Raw genomic sequence first — 20,079 nt, forward strand, 5'->3', positions numbered from 1 at the left:
CAGATAGCCATCTGTTTAGGTACTAATGCTAAAAATTTCAATTCCCATTCTTTTCAGCTCTGGTCGTAAGCTAGAGAAAAACAGATTTGTTTTGTTCTCTTCAGAGACAATAATTAGGTAAGAAGAGGGGAAAAAGAAAGATTGGTTCCTCTTTCTTGTTCTTCATCTAGGTCTGGCAGAAAATTCATGATGTTTAATGAAGAAAGCCTTCAGTTACCAAACAGATCAGTGGTGTGCCTTGAAATCAGACTGCCCAAGTTCAAATGCTAGCTCCTCCACTTGGTAACTTTGTTGTCTTAGGCAAGTTACTTAACCTCTGTGCTTCAGTTCCTTACCTTTAAAATGGTTAAGCCTTGGGGCACCTGGGTGGTTCAGTTGGTTGAGCGACTGCCTTCGGCTCGGGTCATGATCCTGGAGTCCTGGGATCGAGTCCCACATCGGGCTCCCTGTCTGCTTCTCCCTCTGCACCTCTTCCCTCTCATGCTCTCTATCTCTCATTCTCTCTCTCTCAAACAAATAAATAAAATCTTTAAAAAAAAAATGGTTAAGCCTTTATAATAATACTGTTACCTACCTGCCTCAGTACTGTGATGCTTGAGCAGCTTCAGTGATTATAAGACACTAGGGTGGCTTCCTCCCTAGCTGGAAAGGAAGCAGCTAGAGCGGTAATTAGCAGTTTCTGACTTAGTAGGTTTGGAATGGGAATCAAGAATCTAAATATTTTATAGTGTTCTAGTTGATTTTGGTACAGGTTTCTAGCTAATCACGACTTGAGAAACACTGCTTTTAGGTTAGCGTCGTAGAATACTAGAGTCATAGGTTAGAGTCATAGAATACTAGAATTCAGAGGGACCCTAGAGACCTCTTTTTCAGACTCGCACTCACTGTGGCACATTTGATAAATGAATGAAATCAGCATCCTAGGTGCCGGGGAGTCAAAGAGTGATTAGACTGGGGCCATACCTTCAAAGATCTCCTGGTCTAGCTGAGAAGACAGACAAGTCAAAGGATGACTCGAGTGTAATGTGATGAATATAATAATAGCAATATGAACAAATTACTAAAAAAATATAAATGAGAGTAAGAATTCCTTGAGAAGGTTCATGTCATATTGATAGATGCTCAGAACATGTTTTGATGAATGGGAGTGGGTAAGGGAAATCCCCACAGAGGAAGCTGAATCTTGAAGTGTGATAGCAGTTTGTCAGTTGGAGAGTATGGAAAGAGATGCCAAGTAGAGGGACCACAATAGTTAAAAGGCACAATTAGGGAATGGCTTGATGTTTTCAGGAAAAAGTGAAAAATTCATGTATATCTTATACATGTGGGAATGTGTATGAGGGAAATGGGGCTACAGGTATAAAGTGGGGGCCAGATACTGAAGAGCCTAGTATGCTACTGTACACAATGAGGCACCCCTGGGTTTTTTAGGCAGAGGGTAGCATAATCAGTTTTGATGTTAGGAAGGTGATTGAGGATGGTAGCGAGAATGGACCGGACTGAGCAGATGCTATTGGCAGAGACAGCACTGGGAGGTTGTTGGTGTATTTAAGGTGATATATGTGAGTCTGGACTTGGACTGTGGTGATGGAAAGGACAGGCTATCTCAGGGTGTACCTCTGACGTAGACTCTGGGGTTTGATGACTGATGCAGAGTGGGACATGAAGAAGAAAAGAGAGAAGCTAAAGATAATTCACATTTCTATCTTGAGGGACAGAACAGCGATGCTCTTATTTAAGGCAGGAGTTAGGAAGATGAATCATTTTATGATGGCGGATAATGGTTTTTATTAGTGTGGAAAGTTTGTGATACTGACTAGATATTGGGAATTACCATGATGGATAGATAGACAGACAGATGGGAGTGGAGCAGGTGAGATTATCCAAGGAGAACAAGTAGGGGAAGACGAGTAATGAGAATCTGGGGAAACCAGCATGACAGACTCAGGAAAAGAAACTCAAGAGTGAGTAGTGTTAGGGACAGAACCAGAAGAATGTGATTTTCTGAAGCCCAGAGTGAAAGAGTTTCAAAAAGAGGCTTGTGGGGGCAGAAACCTGAGGTGAGAACATTGAATTTGGCAACTAGCAGCTTGATGGTAATCTTGGAGCTGCTCTGTGTTCCACACTTTGTGGTTGACACTCTTAATCAGTGTTCATTTTGGAAGGTGATGTCCAGAGCCAGCACATTTCCTTAGATATTATCTTCTGACCTGTGTAGACTGTAGTGAAATCCTCACTTCCTAAGAGCTTATTTTTTCATGCAGCCTGAGATTGTGGTAGCTATTTCAAAGAGATGTATTATTAACTAAATCCCCATATCTTTTTCACATGTTTGATGGTCAAGCTAGGTCATTCCCATTTTATTTCTATACAGTTTCTAAAAAGTAAAATGTAGATCTTGTATTCAACTTTCATTATCATTTGGTATTAGCACAACTCTCTAGAGCATTTGATATCCCATCGTGGAACCTCAGACACCCATGTACTTTTTACTAAAATGATTCAGTGGAAAGAGGTCATATTTCTGAGTTGACCTATTTTTGAAAGTTTATACTGTATTAGACATGTTACACAGAATATGTAGAAGAGATACCTGGAGCAAGCATTTAAATTATTAAAAAGAAGTTTTTTACTACCTGTTGGTATTTTACCCATATTCTTCATATTAAAATTATTTTTTCATTTAACTCTGATAATGGCAGTCTCAGAGGCTTTATGCAGCAGCGTTCGGTGGACAGTAAAGAAGATGGGGTTGTGCTGTAGGAAGTGAGGATGGGGTTAGGGATACACTTTGTTGTGGAAGCCCTCATAAGTCAATAGAGATTTGGGGGAAAAAAAGACAATTTTTAAATGGATTAATGATGTTTATAGCTACTGAGGGTAGAGGGGGTGTGTGGGAATGGATCTCATTTCTATGAGCTGATGTGTTGATTCATTTTGGAAGGAGGAGACTCTGGTCCTATTTTATCACAAAAGTTTTGTGTCCAAAAAATTAGATGGATAGTACAAACAGCAGAATGAAGAATGGGAGAAAGCTTAAATATTTGAAAGTCCAGAGGAACAGCCAGAGGAGATCTGTGTCTGTCTCTTTGTGAAGGCTTGAGGAACAGAAAGTGAAGAAGTAGTGGGAAGATTTCGGAAGTGTGCAGATTTTTAAAAACATGTTAAAAGGCTTAGATTGAAGAAAAGCAACAAAGAGCTGGAAGGAGTGAAGAAATATTGAAGTATCTTAACAGGTTGGAATATCTCCAGACACCAAGAAGGAAATAGAACAGAAACTGGCTATGGAGCTCATAAAAACCAGGAACTATTTCTTCTCGACAAAATTGGGCACGAATGGTGGAATACCAAAGCTGAGAGAGCAACAGGGTCTGAAAGACTGATACCTGCCCCCGAACCAAATGTTGGCGGGGGAGACGTACCATCATGCATGTTCTTCAGAAACATTCTTGATTGACCCCATCCTTTGCAGCCTCTTCACTGCAACACTGAAGATCTTCTCAGGGCTGGGAATCTGCCAGAGGAGCAGAAACTCCCCACTTGAACCTTACTGAGAACCTGGAATGTATTTATTGAATAACTTCCACACCCATGGCCGTGCATATCTCTAAACCTTAAGCAAGCATTATTGTGTTTTAATTGGTATAGAAAAAAACTGATTGTGAGTTCTAACTGAACTTTTCTCAAGTACCACAAAACTAAGTCTGGCCAGACAAGCAGACGTTTTAATGAGAGATTTCCAAAGCATTTTAAATTTAGGAAACTAAACTCTTTCAGAACAGATCACATTACCATAATAAAGTTGTCAGTGTTATTTCAGATATTCAGTGTAGAATTGAACTTGAATATGGCACAGAAATATTGGTATGGGTCCAAGTGAAAAACTATCTAACACACAAGTTTGCTGCCTATAGGTATGCCTTAAGAAACATTTCCTGAAGGCACTTGTGGTGATGAAATATAAATACATCTTACATCTAAGGTAGGAGTTTTGTGCAGCAACACTGACTAGTTTGAAGAGTTTTAGGTTACTGAATAGTCATCACACAGAAAAAGAAAATAAGCCGAACAGACTTAAAAGCATTAATTTTTCTGACCTTATTGATGTTACGTGGATGGTAAAGACAGCATCTAGCTTTTTCTGGCACAAGATTCAAAGAGCTGGCCCACTCTGGGTGGTCTATAAAAATAGTAACTGGGCAGCAGGGAATCGCTAAACTGGACAAATGTGAATTGGTAGGAAACCCTCTTCTTACTGTTCATTAGGGTTGATTCTATGATTATTAGTCCTATTTCATAAAGAACTGGAAATTTAACCAAGGTCTCTTTTTAAAATTATTGAAAACTCTGCCTTCTCTACTATACCATAAAGTAGTTTTTTTCTACCATTGTCCAAGAAACCTTAAGGACTTCTGTTTTTGGCAATATGGTGGGCTAGAGGTATGGAGAACCTCTTTGCAGTTCTATACACCAAAAAATGCTGGATTAAAAAACACATCAAAACTCTTTTATGTAATGGCTGAACTGAAGACAGAGTAAGGACTTCTTAGAAGCCAGAAATATAAAGATAACGTGAATCCATTATAAGCTAGCATTGGAAGTGATGCTATTTCCTGATCCGTTAGCCTAGAGTCTGGTGACAAGAACGCTCTGGGGTTCTGAACAAGGTAGGAAGTCACAACTGAGTCCCATCCCCCCTTCCCAAACCCAAATAAAGCTGGAACTTCCAAAGAATGACATTTTCAGTTGCTAAAAAGAGGGGGGAAAAGTAGGTTGTCAAACTACATAGGGAGAGTATTGATAAGTACCTGTCTTGGTATTGGCTTTGAGTAGGATGGACATAAAGAAAAAGTCTCCCTGAGAACTCATCATCACAAGCCTTAACTCATGTAGGTTTGAGCCTGAATTTATACTACTGTTGTGACTCCTCAAAAAACCAAACCAAAAATTTAGTTTAAGTGGCCCTCTGTTGGTACTGCTAGGCTCCTGGCAGAAACAAATGCAAACTCTTCTCAGAGGAAAGTGCTATAAACATCCATCCTGAAAAACCGCTGCAGATCAGTTCCAACTGAACATGAGCCAACATCATCTCCCCCAAAATCATTAATCACACTAAGAAACAAGCCACCATGAACAAGAGTTGGAAGGAAATAACAAACTACAGAATCATACTCTGAAGACTACAGATATTTGAATCAACAGATACTAAGGTGTAAAATATGTGAAATAGAAGAGGGCATTAAAGAATGACAGAGGAACAAAACACTATCAGAAATGAACCAGACATTTTGAAAATAATCTAGAAATGTGATAATAAGTTAAAATTAGAAGAACAATGCCCAGGTTAAAACAACAAAATAGGTGTATGTGAAGAAAGAAATCGTGAATAGGAAAATAGGGCTGAAGAAATACAGAGTGTAACAGAGACAAGATGGAAAACACAGATTTAAGAGAGGAGGTCACACTACCATCGCCGAGTAACCAAAGTAGTATTCGTCAGGAAACATTCTGACATCTTGTACCTCCTGATGAGATGCACTGAAAAGGACACAATATCACTTATGTGTTATTCTAGCCAAAAATGAATAACCTAAATTTTATAATGAAAAAAATACCAGATAAATCCGCACAGAGGGGACAATGTATAAAATAATTAGCCTGTGATCTTAAAAAGTGTCAGGGTATTCAGGAAGAAGGAAAATAACTTCAAGGGAAGGTTTGAGATGCAGAAATGAATGGCCAACAATGACAAAAATAATAGTTGTAGGTGAAGCTTTTTAAAAAAAAGTTGATGATCTAAAACATTAAGAATGTCTAGTTTGTAAGGTTAGAACAAATGAAGGTGGAAGTATTTTCTGTACAATAATACCTGATAAATTGGGAAGGGTGTGATGGAAGTGAAAATATTCAAAGTTCTTATTCTTGTTTAGGAAGTAGGTAAAAATATTAATTATTTAGACTTGTTAAGTTATATTAGCATTTTAAAGTTTTGGGTTAACGCCTAACAAAATATAATTGGAGTGTATCATTTCGAAATCTAGTGGAAGAAATATCACTGAGATGGACAGAACAACCCAAAAGAAGGCATGAAAAGAGGGAAAGAGACTATGAGAATATGAATGCACAAACTGTGATAGTAGAAATGAATCTAGAATATTATCCATAATCACAATATGTGGAAATGGACTGAACTCTGCATTTAGAAGGCAAAGATTGTCAGACTGGGGCCGGGGGGCGTGGGCGGGTAGTGGTGGTAGGGAGGCAGAATTCGACTTTATGCCTTTTACAGGAGAAACGCCTAAAAGTGTCAAGCTACAGAAAGTCAAAGTTGAAAAGTCAACGGATAGAAAAAGCAAGTAGTAGTGAAAAGAAAGCTGGAGTTTATTAATATCAGACACATATACTTTAAGGAGAAAGCATTATTAGACATAATTACTTACCTGTTGACTAAAAAGTTAGTTTACCAGGAAGATACATAATTCTAAATTAGTAGAAAGCTAATAATAGAGTTTGGAAACAATCGTTAATAGAACTACAGGGGAAACTGGCATTTCACTGCCATAGTGGGATATGTGAGTGTGCCTCTCTTGATAGAGCACACTGGCAAAATCTGCAAGGATAGAGAAGATTGGAATGTTATCATTATGAAACCTGATCTCATGGCCATTTAGATAAACACTACATTTATCAACATGTTTTTCAACTGATCTGTGCTAGATCATAAAGGAAGTCTCAACAGATTTCAGACTAACATGTAGACTACATTCACTGTCAGTGTAATTAAACTAGAAATCAATAACAAAAAGATAAGACCTTCTATTCTACTAAAACTTAAAAAGCACAGTTCCAAATAACTCATAGATCAAAGAAGAAATCATAATGAAATTATTAATGATATTAAAAATACTATTTATCAGACCTCGTAGGAAGTATCATGTTACATGGAAAAAGCGAATTGCAGAAGAGTATTTATAGTATGATTACATTTATATCAAGTTCAGACCAAAAGAACTGTACCATGTGTAATGTATGTACGTATGTGTGAAAGCTATAAAGGAAAGCAAGAGAACTGTTGTTATAAAATTCAAAAGTCACACATTGAGCAGGTTTAACTCACACGTAGGCCAGGCTAAGTATTTCTGCATGGTGCTCCCAAATCATCCTGTTTACATATCATAGAACTTGTCGCACTGGCCAGTTATTTGTTGGTCTGTCTGTCTTCACTGCTATAGCTCTTGTGTTGTTTTCTTTTTCTTTATTTTTGAGAAGCTCTGCCGCAGTCCATTTTTTTATTATATCCTCAGCATCTAGCATAATATGTACAGTACATGGCAGACACACACACAAAAATGCTGCACTGAATTACCAAGAAGGATTTTGTCAGGCCGACAAGGAGAGATGGGCATTCCAGGCAGAGTTAGGGAGGATGGCTTTTTACCTGCAGTTAAGAAGCAGTCAGAGATGGCTAGTGCTCACTTGACTCTTAGATCATGCTTGACATAGTGGAGCTACTTAACAAATCTTTGTTGGATGTGGTTGAGCGACTGAACAGATGAACAAGGGACTGCCAGAATGGGAATAAGAGTAGACTATCTGATGGGGAGTGGAAAGCAGTAGGGCCGAGAGGGTAGGCTGTGGCCAGTCCCCTACAGGGCATCATGTTCCCTGCGGAGGAGAAGACCCCAAACAGTGACCATTGCACGGTATCATTCTAGTGAGTACCTAGTAACATGGTGTGTGTTGTGAGTGTCATACTGGGAAGAGGAGGAGGTAAGTGGAGATGGTGATTATAAGAAAGGTTTCACCCGGGAGAATGAAATTAAAGATTTTTAAGGAGAGGAGAGACAGAGGTTCCATGGGAGGTGTAGGTTGCACGACACTAATCAGGGTATGATACAGAGATGGAGAAGAAGTTATTCACCCCTGTCTACCCTTGTTGCCTTAAAAAAAACAACACATAAGGCAAAAAAAAAGTCCTCACTTCCTGGGCCTCTTATGACTGATTAAATTTTCCTGTTTTTTTTCTAGTTTTATGTTTTTTAAGATACCTTAATTTTCATAACCTATTCTCTTTATCTCATTACTACTACTTTCTGCCTTATAGTTTCTTCTCATTTTTCATATACTTGGTCTTCTGGGGATGTTGGAATTGGATTGGACACAGTATAAGTGGTTATCAAGTTTAAATATTTATGAGGTGGAGGAAGAGATTTTCACTGTAGGGAGGGGGCTTAATTTTTAGAATTTCCTCCTCTTGGGTTCCTGATCTCTTTTTTTTTTTTTTTTAAAGATTTTATTTATTTATTTGAGAGAGAGGATGAGATAGAGAGAGCATGAGAGGGGGGAGGGGGGAGGGGAGAGGGTCAGAGGGAGAAGCAGACTCCCCGCCGAGCAGGGAGCCCGATGTGGGACTCGATCCTGGGACTCCAGGACCATGACCTGAGCTGAAGGCAGCCGCTTAACCAACTGAGCCACCCAGGCTCCATGGTTCCTGATTTCTTAAAGCAGTGTTCACATACTCGATGTTGGTCATACCAGAGGCATGGTTTTCATTGCTACTCTGTGCTGATGTGTTTCTGTTTTGTTGTTACTTTCAGTTTGTACGTTAAGACCATTTTGACATTAGGGAAGTTTAGCTCCCCCCATACCTTCAGGATTGATGTAAATTTCAGACTTGTACAGATAGCAAGGAAATAGGGTATGGTGGAGGGAATGAGCAGTGTTCCTTTTAGACGTGTGTAAAAATATTTCTTGGTGGAGGGAAGTGGAATTAATTTAAGAAAAGCGGGGGGAAATAAGGGAAGAAAAAGGGAACATAGATTAATCTTGATGGAAGAAAAGACTTTCCAAAAGGTTCTGTTGGCAACATAAAGTTTAACCAGCGATAAATTGTGTTAAAAATACTTCCGTCTTTATAAAACCGGATGGTTAAGAGCTAGTTGGAGAAACGTCGGTCTGAACCCTACTTGCAGCCTGTCGTTTATTGTTCCGAGTTTGGTGAACTGTTGAGTAATTAAAGGGACTACAGTTTTCACCGCAGAAGTTTGAGGTTTTGCAAATTCTCCTTGCCTCCTTAAAAGTTTGGATGAAAAAAAAATTTGGATGATTTTTTGTTACATTTTCTCATAGGGGTTCTTGACCATGGCTATGCATTAATAATCACTAGGAAATCTTCAAAAGGGAGGAGCCCTTCCCAAAACTTGTGGAATCTGGTAGGATGGGTCTAATTCAGTTGTTTTTATTTTTTATTTTTTTAAAGATTTTATTTATTTGACAGAGACACAGTGAGAGAGGGAACACAAGCAGAGGGAGAGGGAGAAGCAGGCTTCCCGCCGAGCGGGGAGGCCGATGTGGGGCTCAATCTCAGGACCCTGGGATCATGACCTGAGCCGAAGGCAGATGCTGAACGACTGAGCCACCCAGGCGCCCCTGATTCAGTTGTTTTTATTTTATTTTATTTTTTTTAAAGATTTTATTTATTCATAAGAGACAGAGAGAGAGAGAGAGAGAGAGAGAGAGGCAGAGGCAGAGGGAGAAGCAGGCTCCCAAGGAGCAGGGAGCCCGATGCGGGACCCGATCCCAGGACACTGGGATCATGACTTGAGCCGAAGGCAGACGCCCAACCATCCCAGCCACCCAGGCGCCCTGATTCAGTTGTTTTTAAACAAAATGTTTCCCCCCGGTGATTCTGAAGTATGTCTAGAGTTGAAAACTGTGTAGTGTTTCCTTCCTTCCTTCCTTCCTCCCTCCCTCCCTTCTTTCCTTCCTTCCTCCCTCCCTTCCTCCTCCCTTCCCCCTTTACCTTGGCCTCTGTGGAAATTGTAAGAGCACTTATCCATTGGATTAGAAGATAATGTATATACGAGAAGTTTTATTAAATCTGTAGACACCTCTATACTCAAAGGTTTGTCTTACATAATTGAGGAAATGTATGGACCTCTGTTTTGTACTAAAGAAGAGCCACAGCATAACCTTGTGAGGGGAACTTCTTCCTGGCACATAGGACTGCAGTTCATAGATTCCTTTGTTAGGTTTCCCCTTTCTATTTTAAAAGTCACTGTCATCATCCTCCTTTTCTGAAAATACAAAGCAGTATCTAAGGAGGTTTTGAGTATGCTAGGTCTTAAAAAAATAACAGGTGTTTGAAATTGACAGTGCTTTTTCCTTGTTTGGTCTGGGTTAGGTGCTGTCCCCTCACTAGAATGGAATCTTTATAGTTTGAGACATTAGACTTGGATGAAGAAGGGTAAATCATACTATTTAAGGGCCAGCTACTCTGTGGTTTGCTTATGAGACTGTGTTAAGGAAAAGCTGACCACAGAAAATATGGCATTGAATTTGAGTTGTCTGGAACTGGTTAGAAATAAAATGTCTTTATTCTAGCATTCTCTAAGTTTGTCAGCTTTTCATAATTTTTACAGGAAAAACTCTAGCTTCTTATCCTGAGATGAGCCTGTCCCCAAATCTGGCTCTAATTCCTGTTCAATTGCTGAGCACATTTTGCTGTATGAAATCATTATTGGCTGTAGGTTAAAAGTTACTGTATAACTTAAATGTCAGAATTCAAACCACCAAGTATACATGGTTTTGTTCAGCCAGATTTTAAAATGAAAGCTAATTCAAGTTCTTGGCTAAAAGTACTTTCCACATTTATCAAAGTGACACATAAACTGAAGAAATAGAATACATCTAAATAGCAGGTGTTACTGAATCTGGGCTTGCATAGAGGTAATAGAGCTAAGGGCAGTCCGTTCCCCAAATCGTCTCATTTATTCATGTTCTTCAAAAAAGTATCCGTGCAGAGTAATTGGTTCTCTTTTTCTTCCAGCCTCTGTAGATTTCATCCTTTGTTTAAAAAAATGGCTTAGAGTCTGTCAAGTGCAGAGCTGAGTTTTGAGGGCATGGAAAAATCTGTTGATATTCTTTAGTTTTGGACTTCAGGTGAGTTGTATATTGGGAGATTTATAGAGAGTACCAGTGGCCTTAGCATTCATTGCTTGGCTACCTTTTGTCCCAGACTTGAGTTGTTACGGTTAAGGGGAAGGGCATTTGAAATCAGAAACCTACATCCTTTGCCAGTTGCCTTCTTTACCTTGAGTAAGTCACTATGTCACTTTCAAGATAAAAGGAGGTAATGTAACTTCTGCTGCTTTCTATCTTTTGAGAGGGGGTCACTGAGAAACCAGGGCAGATGAGAAAACTGTCAAAGTTTAAGTTGGGTACTTTGATGTTTTCTTCAGGCCCCAAATCTTAGTCAACCCGTATGGTGTGTCTGAAGCAGCTTTCTCAACCGCCATTTCCAGTACTTAGTATATTCAGGTGGAATCCTGCTATAGAAGTTGATCAAAATGGGGGGGCCTGGGTGGGTCAGTTGTTAAGCATCGGCCTTCGGCTCAGGTCATGATCCCAGGGTCCTGGGATTGAGCCCCACATAAGGCTCCCTGCTCCGCGGGAAGCTGCTTATCCCTCTCCCACTCCCCCTGCTTGTGTTTCCTCTCTCACTGTCTCTCTTCTCTGTCAAATGAAGAAATAAAATCTTAAAAAAAAAATTTGATCAAAACGTAAATGATAAAGGAATACACAACTTTACTTGTAGTAAGGGAAGGTCTAGCCTAGTATTAAGGTAGTGTAAGATAACTGAAACTTCTGATTTTAAGAAAGTGTATGTGTACTTATCATATATCATTTAAGCTTCTAGGCAGTTTGATATTAATGCCTTATTTTCTCCAGATCTGAGCTGTTTTGTCATTTCAGGAAGCATTTGTAACGTAAGTATTTTAAGGGCCATTATACAGATTGTTTTTTTTTGTTTGGTTGTTTTTAAAAAGATTTTATTATTTGACAGAGAGAGACAGCAAGAGAGGAAACACAAGCAGGGGGAGTGGGAGAGGGAGAAGCAGGCTACCTGAGGAGCAGGGAGCCCGATGTGGGACTCAATCCCAGGACCCTTGGGATCGTGACCTGAGCTGAAGGCAGACGTTTAATGACTGAGCCACTCAGGTGCCCCTGTACAGATTGTTTTTAACTGAGTTACGGCCAATGTAGCATGCATGAACCATGAGTGTGTGGTGTACATTTAGACTTCATGTTGTCTGTGTGTTCTGAACAAAAACTGGCATTAATATATTCTGTCCACAGTCAATTTATCACAGTCCATGACCTCTGAGGAGCTAGAATTAGGGAATCACAGAGAGTCCGTATGCCTTATATGGTTTTCTCTCTCAGCCCTTCTCGGTAAAGCAGCATTACTTGCTTTCATTTTTCCTTCCTATGTGGGTTTGTTGTTACTGTTGTGAATTTGAAAATGGGAGATAGATGGAAATAAGACTGTTGGAAGAAAAGAAGATGAATGAAAAAGAGAAGAGAATTAGTTCTAGAATAATCTAGGTTGGCTGTATGTTGATATCATCCGTGCTTGGTTGGTAAAGGTAGTGGTTTTTGTATTTGTTGTGTTAAACTATTTTTTATCAAATACCTTGTACCAAGCAAATGAGCCTAAGCAATTTTGTAAATTAATTCTCCCAGAACTATGAGGGAAGGTGTTACTATCTCTTGTTTTACAGATAAGGAGACTAAAATCACAGCTAATAATGTTGCAAAGCTAGGATTCAAAGTCTGCCTTTGGAGCCTTTGTCTTAATCACTAATAGAGCCACTCGGGCAGGGGAGAAAGAAGTAGTTGGTATTTATAGATAGAGGAGTTAGGACTCGATCCAGTAACTTTACCCATCCCTTGAAAGCTTAGGATTGGCTGTGAAAGGAAGAGAATATACTCATAAGTTGACTAGATTGATTTAAATATAACAGAGAAGTGATTGTACTCAAATTTACAGGCATCTTTTTGACATTTAGAATGATCAGAGGGTGCCTTTCTCAAGTGAGAAGATACCAAAGAGTTGTTTATGCACAAACTTTATATTAAACATTGAGTCACTGACTTCAGCAATTAAGTATAGTGTATTAGTTATCTATTGCTGTGTAACAAATCACTCTAGAACTGAAAGGCTTAAGACAACTTTACTTTGCTAAGCTCTACGATTTGGGCAGGGCTCAGTAGAGACAGCTCTTTGCTCCCATGGAGTGTTAATTGGGGTGGCTTGGGTTTGTGGACCACTTTCAAGATGACTCACGCATCATGGTCAGGAAGTTGGTGCTGGCTTCAGCTGAGACTGCCAGGGCTATGGGCCAGGGTTCTCTGTTCTTCATTTAGGCCTCTCCACAAGCTGCTTGGCTTTCCTCTTAGTTTAGTGGCGGGGTTCCAAGAATGAGCATCACCTATTAGAAGAGTGCTTACTTTATAATTGTTCATTGAATGAGTGAAAGGATCTCATGCTGTTTTCTTGCTCATGTTGGCTCACTTGGCAAACTGCCACCGTAAAGTACATGTTTCTTCTCAGGGTCTGGTAATCCCTGGTTCTGAGAACTGCTATTTAGAAGGTTTTTAAAATCTTGATTTAAAGATTTATTTCTTTATTCAGTCACATTTCTGTTTCTAGTAAATTACCCCCAGTTACTACTAGCCTGCAAAAATCATTTGTAAACCGTTCAATAAACAGAAAAAACTTCTTTAAGATTTGGAGAACTCCCTTAGGGAACTTTTTGTCTTTAGCCTCAGTTGCAATGAAAATTAACATAATTTCCTGTTCCTGGATCTGGAGATGGTGTAATAATGAGTTCACCACCTGCCATTCTTGAGTTGTGAGTTAGTGTCCCTAAAATGAAGATCTAGATTTTTCTCTTGACAGGAGGCAGAATGCTACATACATTTCATCTGTTTGTTATTAAAAAAAAAAAAAAAAGGTGAGGGAATATCTTCTCTGAACTAGGCATTGTCCTAGAACAAAACAGAGGTCCCTGTGCTCCTTAACTTACATTCTAGTGAGGACAGACTGACAGTAAACATAGTAAGCAAATACAATGATAGAGTTGTAGTTTCTTTGAACAAAGGGGGTAAACTATAGTAGAGTGAATTGTTTTACAAGTCTGAGGGTGGTTGTTTTATTTAAATAATGATTTAAATAATGATCATTGTAAAGTAGACATTTGCACCAAGGCTTAAAGAGAGGGCCAGCCATATAGATATGTGGGGGAAGAGCATTCCTGGCAGAGGAAACAGCCATTGCAAGGGCCCTAGGGTGGAGGCATGCCTTGCACGTTCAAGGAAAAGCAAGGAGGTCAGGGTGACTGGACTGAAGTGAGCAAGGGGGAGACTAGTCGGTGATGAGGCCAGAGAGGTAAGATGGATGGGTTGAGTTTAGTGGGGCCTTGGTCATTTTAAGATTTGGGGCTTTTGCATGGTAGAAACGGGGAGCTGTCTGAAGGTCTGAACAGAGAAGTGACGACATAATCTGACCCAGATTTTAAAACAGTCACTCCAGTTGCTGTGCTGAGAAAGGGCAGAACCTGGTGAGCTGTGCCACCAATTGCTCGGTGTCATCCTTGGGACACATAGCACTTTTTGATTTATAAAAGTATGTTCACATCTGTCATTTCACTTGAATCTTTGGAAAACTGTGAAATATTTGTTATTTTTCCTCTTGTACACGTGAGGAATTGGAGGCTCAAGAGAAAGTCTCCTCAAGTGAGGAGTCTCAGAGCCACACCTTGCACCCAGATCTCTTGACTCCAAATTTTGTGCTCTTGCCACCATCCTGCATTAAAGCTGGAAGAACTCCATGCTCTTTTCAGCTTCAAGTGATTTCAGATTTTCATGGATGGTTCTCCGATCAACAGCAGCAGCATGTGGGTTTCTTTGGGAGATGAAAACCAGTAGGATTCTTACGTGCTGAGATGGCTTGAATTTAAAATTGATCTGCTTGTACGTACTGTAAGAAAGCAGGTTTGCAAAGGGTAGAATGGATTTGGAACTGTATTGTTTTTTGTTCAGCCACTTGGTATGAAAATTGGTTATCTGAGATCATTTCTTTTCTTTTTTTTTTTTAAAGATTTATTTATTTATTTATTTGAGAGAGAGAATGAGATAGAGAGAGAGAACATGAGAGGGGGAAGGGTCAGAGGGAGAAGCAGACTCCCTGCTGAGCAGGGAGCCCGATGCGGGACTCGATCCCGGGACTCCAGGATCATGGCCTGAGCCGAAGGCAGTCGCTTAACCGACTGAGCCACCCAGGCGCCCCTGAGATCATTTCTTAACAATTAAGTGGCTTCACAGATAATCTAAAACAGTTGTTGGCTTTTAGAATTTTTGTAAATGAAAAAGTAAGGTAACAATTATTATAGTACTTTTTCCAGACTTTTGGGGAAATTGAAATTATTTGTGTTTTTATCAGTCTGTGCTTTCAGGCCTGTTGGCCCGTGACATGAGCAAGGTTTACTGGTGTAATGATTATTTTGTGGCTTAAAACTCTTGTCACTCTTGTGGAATAACATGTTTCTGATCACAGAGAGGTGGGGACTTTCATTTCCTTAATATTTATTAGTTTATTTAAAAATACAGAATAGAACCTAATTTAAGCTAATCATGAAAAGAGTTTGATTAGACTGTTTTATTAATGTTGTGAACTATAAATAGTCATTGCCCTTACTACACTCACCCTTCCTGTGATTCTGAGCCATCTCTTTGTATTATTAGAAATCTAATTCTTCCAGACGAACCATGAGAGACGATGGACTCTGAAAAACAAACTGAGGGTTCTGGGGGCGGTGGGGGGTGGGAGGATGGGTTAGCCTGGTGATGGGTATTAAAGAGGGCACGTTCTGCATGGAGCACTGGGTGTTATGCACAAACAGTGAATCATGGAACACTACATCAAAAATTAATGATGTAACATGGCGATTAACATAACAATAAAAATTAAAAAAAAGAAATCTAATTCTTCCAAAATTAACATAAATAGTCATGCCAAGAATCTAAAAGTTCACATCCACAATTTTCCCCTCCTCTTTCGTACATTTGGCTACTGTCAGATTCCTTGTTAATATTTGTGGTGTCACACTTGGACCTAAGACAGTCTTGAATTCTGGCAGTGAAATAAAGCTCTTTCATGTCTTTCAAATATTAATAAAAACAAGGGAAATATAATTCTGCAGTTACTCAAATGGTTAAAATTAGTTTCTGTAGATCATTTCGTAGGGTTTAAGCATTTATAGTTTTTTTGAGCTGAGTTGGACAGTCGGTTTGTCTGTAATTTAGCTTAAGAGAAATTTCATTTTAAGACTTAAAAAAATCTGCAAGGAATGGAGGCCAAATGGACAACAACAACCAAAAACAAATAAGTGAAAAACTTTAACAGATTCTTTTCAAAATTTTTTTTTAAGATTTTTTTATTTATTACTTATTTGATAGAGACAGCGAGAGAGGGAACATAAGCAGGGGTAGTGGGAGAGGGAGAAGCAGACTTCCCACGATGGAGCAGGGAGCCCAATATGGGGCTTGATCCCAGGACCCTGGGATCATGACCTGAGCCGAAGGCAGACATTTAATGACTGAGCCACCCAGGCGCCCCTCTTTTCAAAATTTACTATATTTTTCAAAATACATTCTGGGCCAATGAGTAGATGATAAAGTTGAGGTAATAAAGGGTAGAAGTTACTAGAGTAGCTAAGGCTAAGGTTAAATTGCCATTACACTGTGATAGTCATTACCTGTGTGGGCAGCAGTGAAAAATAGTGATCACTTAGGAGCCAAACCAGTCAACATCAAAAATGATTTCCGGCAAGTGCGGCTGCCGAGTGACTGTAGTGCATCTCAGCTACAGATGGAATAAACTAAACTGATGGTTGAACTCAGGGCATTTGCTTGGAACAGCCATAAATCGTGAATTGAAATGCCTGTCTTCATAGTCGTATTAACATCATCAAAAGAACAATGATCAGTAGAAAGGCTCTTTTAAAACTTCAAGTATTAATAATGCTGAACAGATTTACTTTATAAATCATGCATAAACCATACAGATGTCCACTTTTGATTATACCCTTCCACATACCTCTTGTCTGCCCCCCCCGCCCCCCCCACCGTCCTTCCCCCCTAGGTTGTCCACTTCTGTTGGATTCACTGTGAAAAATGTGTAATTTTTAGGGAATGAGATAGGAAAGATGTGTAAAACAAGATTATTTAAAATGGTAGTTCTCAGACATTTGAGTGTGTCAGAGTCACCTAGATGGCTAGTTAAAACAGAGAGTTGTTGGGCATCATTCCTAGAGTTCCTGGGTGAGTACGAATGGGGTGGGGCCTGAGAATTTGCATTTCTAACCAGCTGTCACGTGATGCTAATGCTGCTGGTCCAAGTACCACACTTTGAGAATCACCGTGAGAGGAAGGTGCTTTCTGAACAAGAGTGTTAATTGCTAGTTGACGGTGGAATTCAAGGAAACACAGTGAAGTTACTTGCTGAAACCATAGGAGCACTTTGGCTTGGCAGTTATCAAGGGAGCCTCCTTTTAAGAAGCTTATTTATACCCCTTAGCCAGGACGTAGGAAAGCAGGGGAACTGTTCTAGTAATCTGTTGTTTTTCAAGTAGTCGAGATAACGAGGAGATCATTGTAATACCAGTTTTTAAAAGAAGGAATGTAGATTCCCCCATTTGACCAGGGAATTTAACAATCATAGGGAAGATTCTGATACAGAAAGGGATATGATAGGGGCGGCTGGCTGGCTCAGTCAGTAGAGCATGTGACTCTTGATCTTGGGGTTGTAAGTTTGAGCCCCATGTTGGGTGTAGAGATTTTTTATAAAATGAAATCTTTAAAAATAATAAGAAAGGGATATGTTACTGAGAGCCAAAATTAAAACAGGAAAAAAACATGCTTGGTTTGTTTTTTGTTACTTGATTAAATTTCTAGGCTTAGTGATACTGTGGCAGGCAAGGCCATCCATAATCTAGCCTTGCATTATCGTTCTGGTCCCCTTTCTCTTCTCTCTCTGAAATGATCCCCTTCTCGCTATGTCCACCCACACACCCTCTCCTGCTTTACTTGGGATTCTCTGAGCAAAACATGCTCTCTTATACCTATGTGCTTTTTTTCATATACTATTCCATCTGTATGGAATGCCTTCCCTCACTCTTCTTTTTCCACCTGTTTATTTACTGCTTTTCATTTAAGATAACTTTGTGATCCTCTTAGTAGAGATCAGGTGCTTTAGCCGTATGCTTCCGCAGCATTCATCATTAACTTTATGATGACATTAATCACTCTATTATCTTTTATCTGTATCAACACCCCCCACACATATACTGTAATTTGATTTTTCCTTTTTTTAAATCTTTTTTTAACATGCTTTTTATTTATTTATTTATTTATTTTTAAGAGGGAGAGGGAGTGAGAGAATCCCAAGCAGGCTCTACGCCCAGCAATTTGGGGCTTGATCCCACAGCCCTGAGATCATGACCTGAGCCAAAATCAAGAGTCAGATGCTCAGTAGACTGAGCCACCCAGGCACCCCCTACCTTTTTTTAATCTTTGAGTCTTTAGCATTATATATGGTTCCAGGAACATAAGAGGTATTTTAATGCATGTTGAATAATCAGTCCTTCTGAAAAATGTCAACATAATGCAGTAATGGAGTTCCAGTCTTAGGTCCAAATCTCTGCTTCTTTAACTACTTAGAGCATGACCTTGGGCAAGTTGTTTAAACTCTTTGAGCCTCAACTTGTACTAAGTATTCATTCCCTAATACATAGTAGGTGCTCAAATGGCAGTTACTGTTTTAGTATATTTGCATCTTAGACTATTTAACAGTCTTGCAATATCTATATGGTCAAGATGGGAAATTTTGGACTATGTGATATAATTAATTCAGAAGTGGTGAAACTTACATTTTTGTAAGGCTTTCTCTAGGGGCATGCTCCATGGCTCGATTTCGTTGTCCTGAGCTTTTCAATATTTTAACAACAGCTCAGCTGAGGATGTTGATGGCATGGTGATCCTTACTTAGAAGGAGAATTTCTTTTGCTAATTAGGATCCTAGAAGTTCTTGACTGATTGGTAGACAAAGTGATATTTTTGAAGGAATTGATGTAAATTATTCAGCTGGGATCAAAACGTTCAATTATATAAATTCAAATTGGAAGTGGGAGAGGAATGGAAAAGAAGGTAATGGGTCAAAATCAGTGTGTGAGGGGAGTTGGGATTTTGATTAAACCAGGCCCAATATAAATAACGTGTGATGTAACTGCCAACAGAGCCTGTGTGATATTAGACTGCATCAGAGGGAGAGTAGTAGCTAGAACGTGGGAAGGAATTAATCTATTCCATCCTGGCTCGTCATACTGTCTGAGAAGTACTGTAGCCCATTCTGGACACCACTTCTGAGAGGCATATTGATAGGAGGGAGGCCAGATAGACTGAAGACTGAGACTGTGCTTCAAAGAAGAATGTGTGGAAAAAACCATAGCCTTGAGAAAGCAAGCCTGCGGGGTGGGGGTAGGAGGTGTATTAGATATCTTTGGACATTGGAAGGAGGCTTGCTTAGACTTCGTCTGAACAGCTGCAAAGCCCAGAACTAGAACCAAAGGGTGGAAGTCATAAAGAAGCACATTTCTAGTTAAAACAAGGGGAAACACTGTTCATAGGGTGGTGGAGCCCCTCTTAGTCATTGGAGGGGTTGAGGGAGTACTTGTACCAACGGGGATGTTATTACATGGGTGTGTCACTAATAGAGTGTAGGTGTTGAATTAACAGAGATTCTGTAAACCAAGGAGAAAGTTCTGAACTTTGTTTTGTTTACACTATACATTCCTAAGTAGAATGTTTAGCACCATACCTGAAAGATTTAGAAGTACAACCTTTTTCAGAGAAGTAAGTTGCAAAAAGAAAAAAATTCTGCAGTTATCATCACACTCTCTGTTTGTCTTCCCTACAAAGTTATTATCTACAGCTTTTCCCCTATTTTCTTAAATACGCACCAAGCTAAGTTTTCCTAAGTTTGGCTAGAGACTCCACTAGGCCTTTTCCCTTATTTGCAGCAGGGTTCGTGTTGTGTATGATCACTCAAACATTGTGTCTGAAAGATTGAGTGGTAACAGAATGTATCCTCAGTTGTAGCAAAATGAAATGTCCCACAAGGCTGGTGATTTGGTGGTACACCTTTGAAGCTTTACAGGATGTCTTAAGTGCTACAGC

The 20,079-nt window shown here is 39.5% G+C and overlaps 1 protein-coding gene across 1 annotated transcript in view; it reads left to right on the top strand.

Moving 5' to 3' along the window:
* The window catches only part of ATF6 (activating transcription factor 6), a 207,191-nt gene that overhangs the window by 51,297 nt on the left and 135,815 nt on the right, over window positions 1-20,079 (top strand). The gene's annotated exons all lie outside the window — the stretch shown is intronic.

Source organism: Eumetopias jubatus, unplaced genomic scaffold (assembly GCF_037043125.1).
Source record: "Eumetopias jubatus isolate StellerSeaLion01/CBP00866 unplaced genomic scaffold, mEumJub1_p1.0 scaffold_12, whole genome shotgun sequence".
Classification (NCBI taxonomy): domain Eukaryota; kingdom Metazoa; phylum Chordata; class Mammalia; order Carnivora; family Otariidae; genus Eumetopias; species Eumetopias jubatus.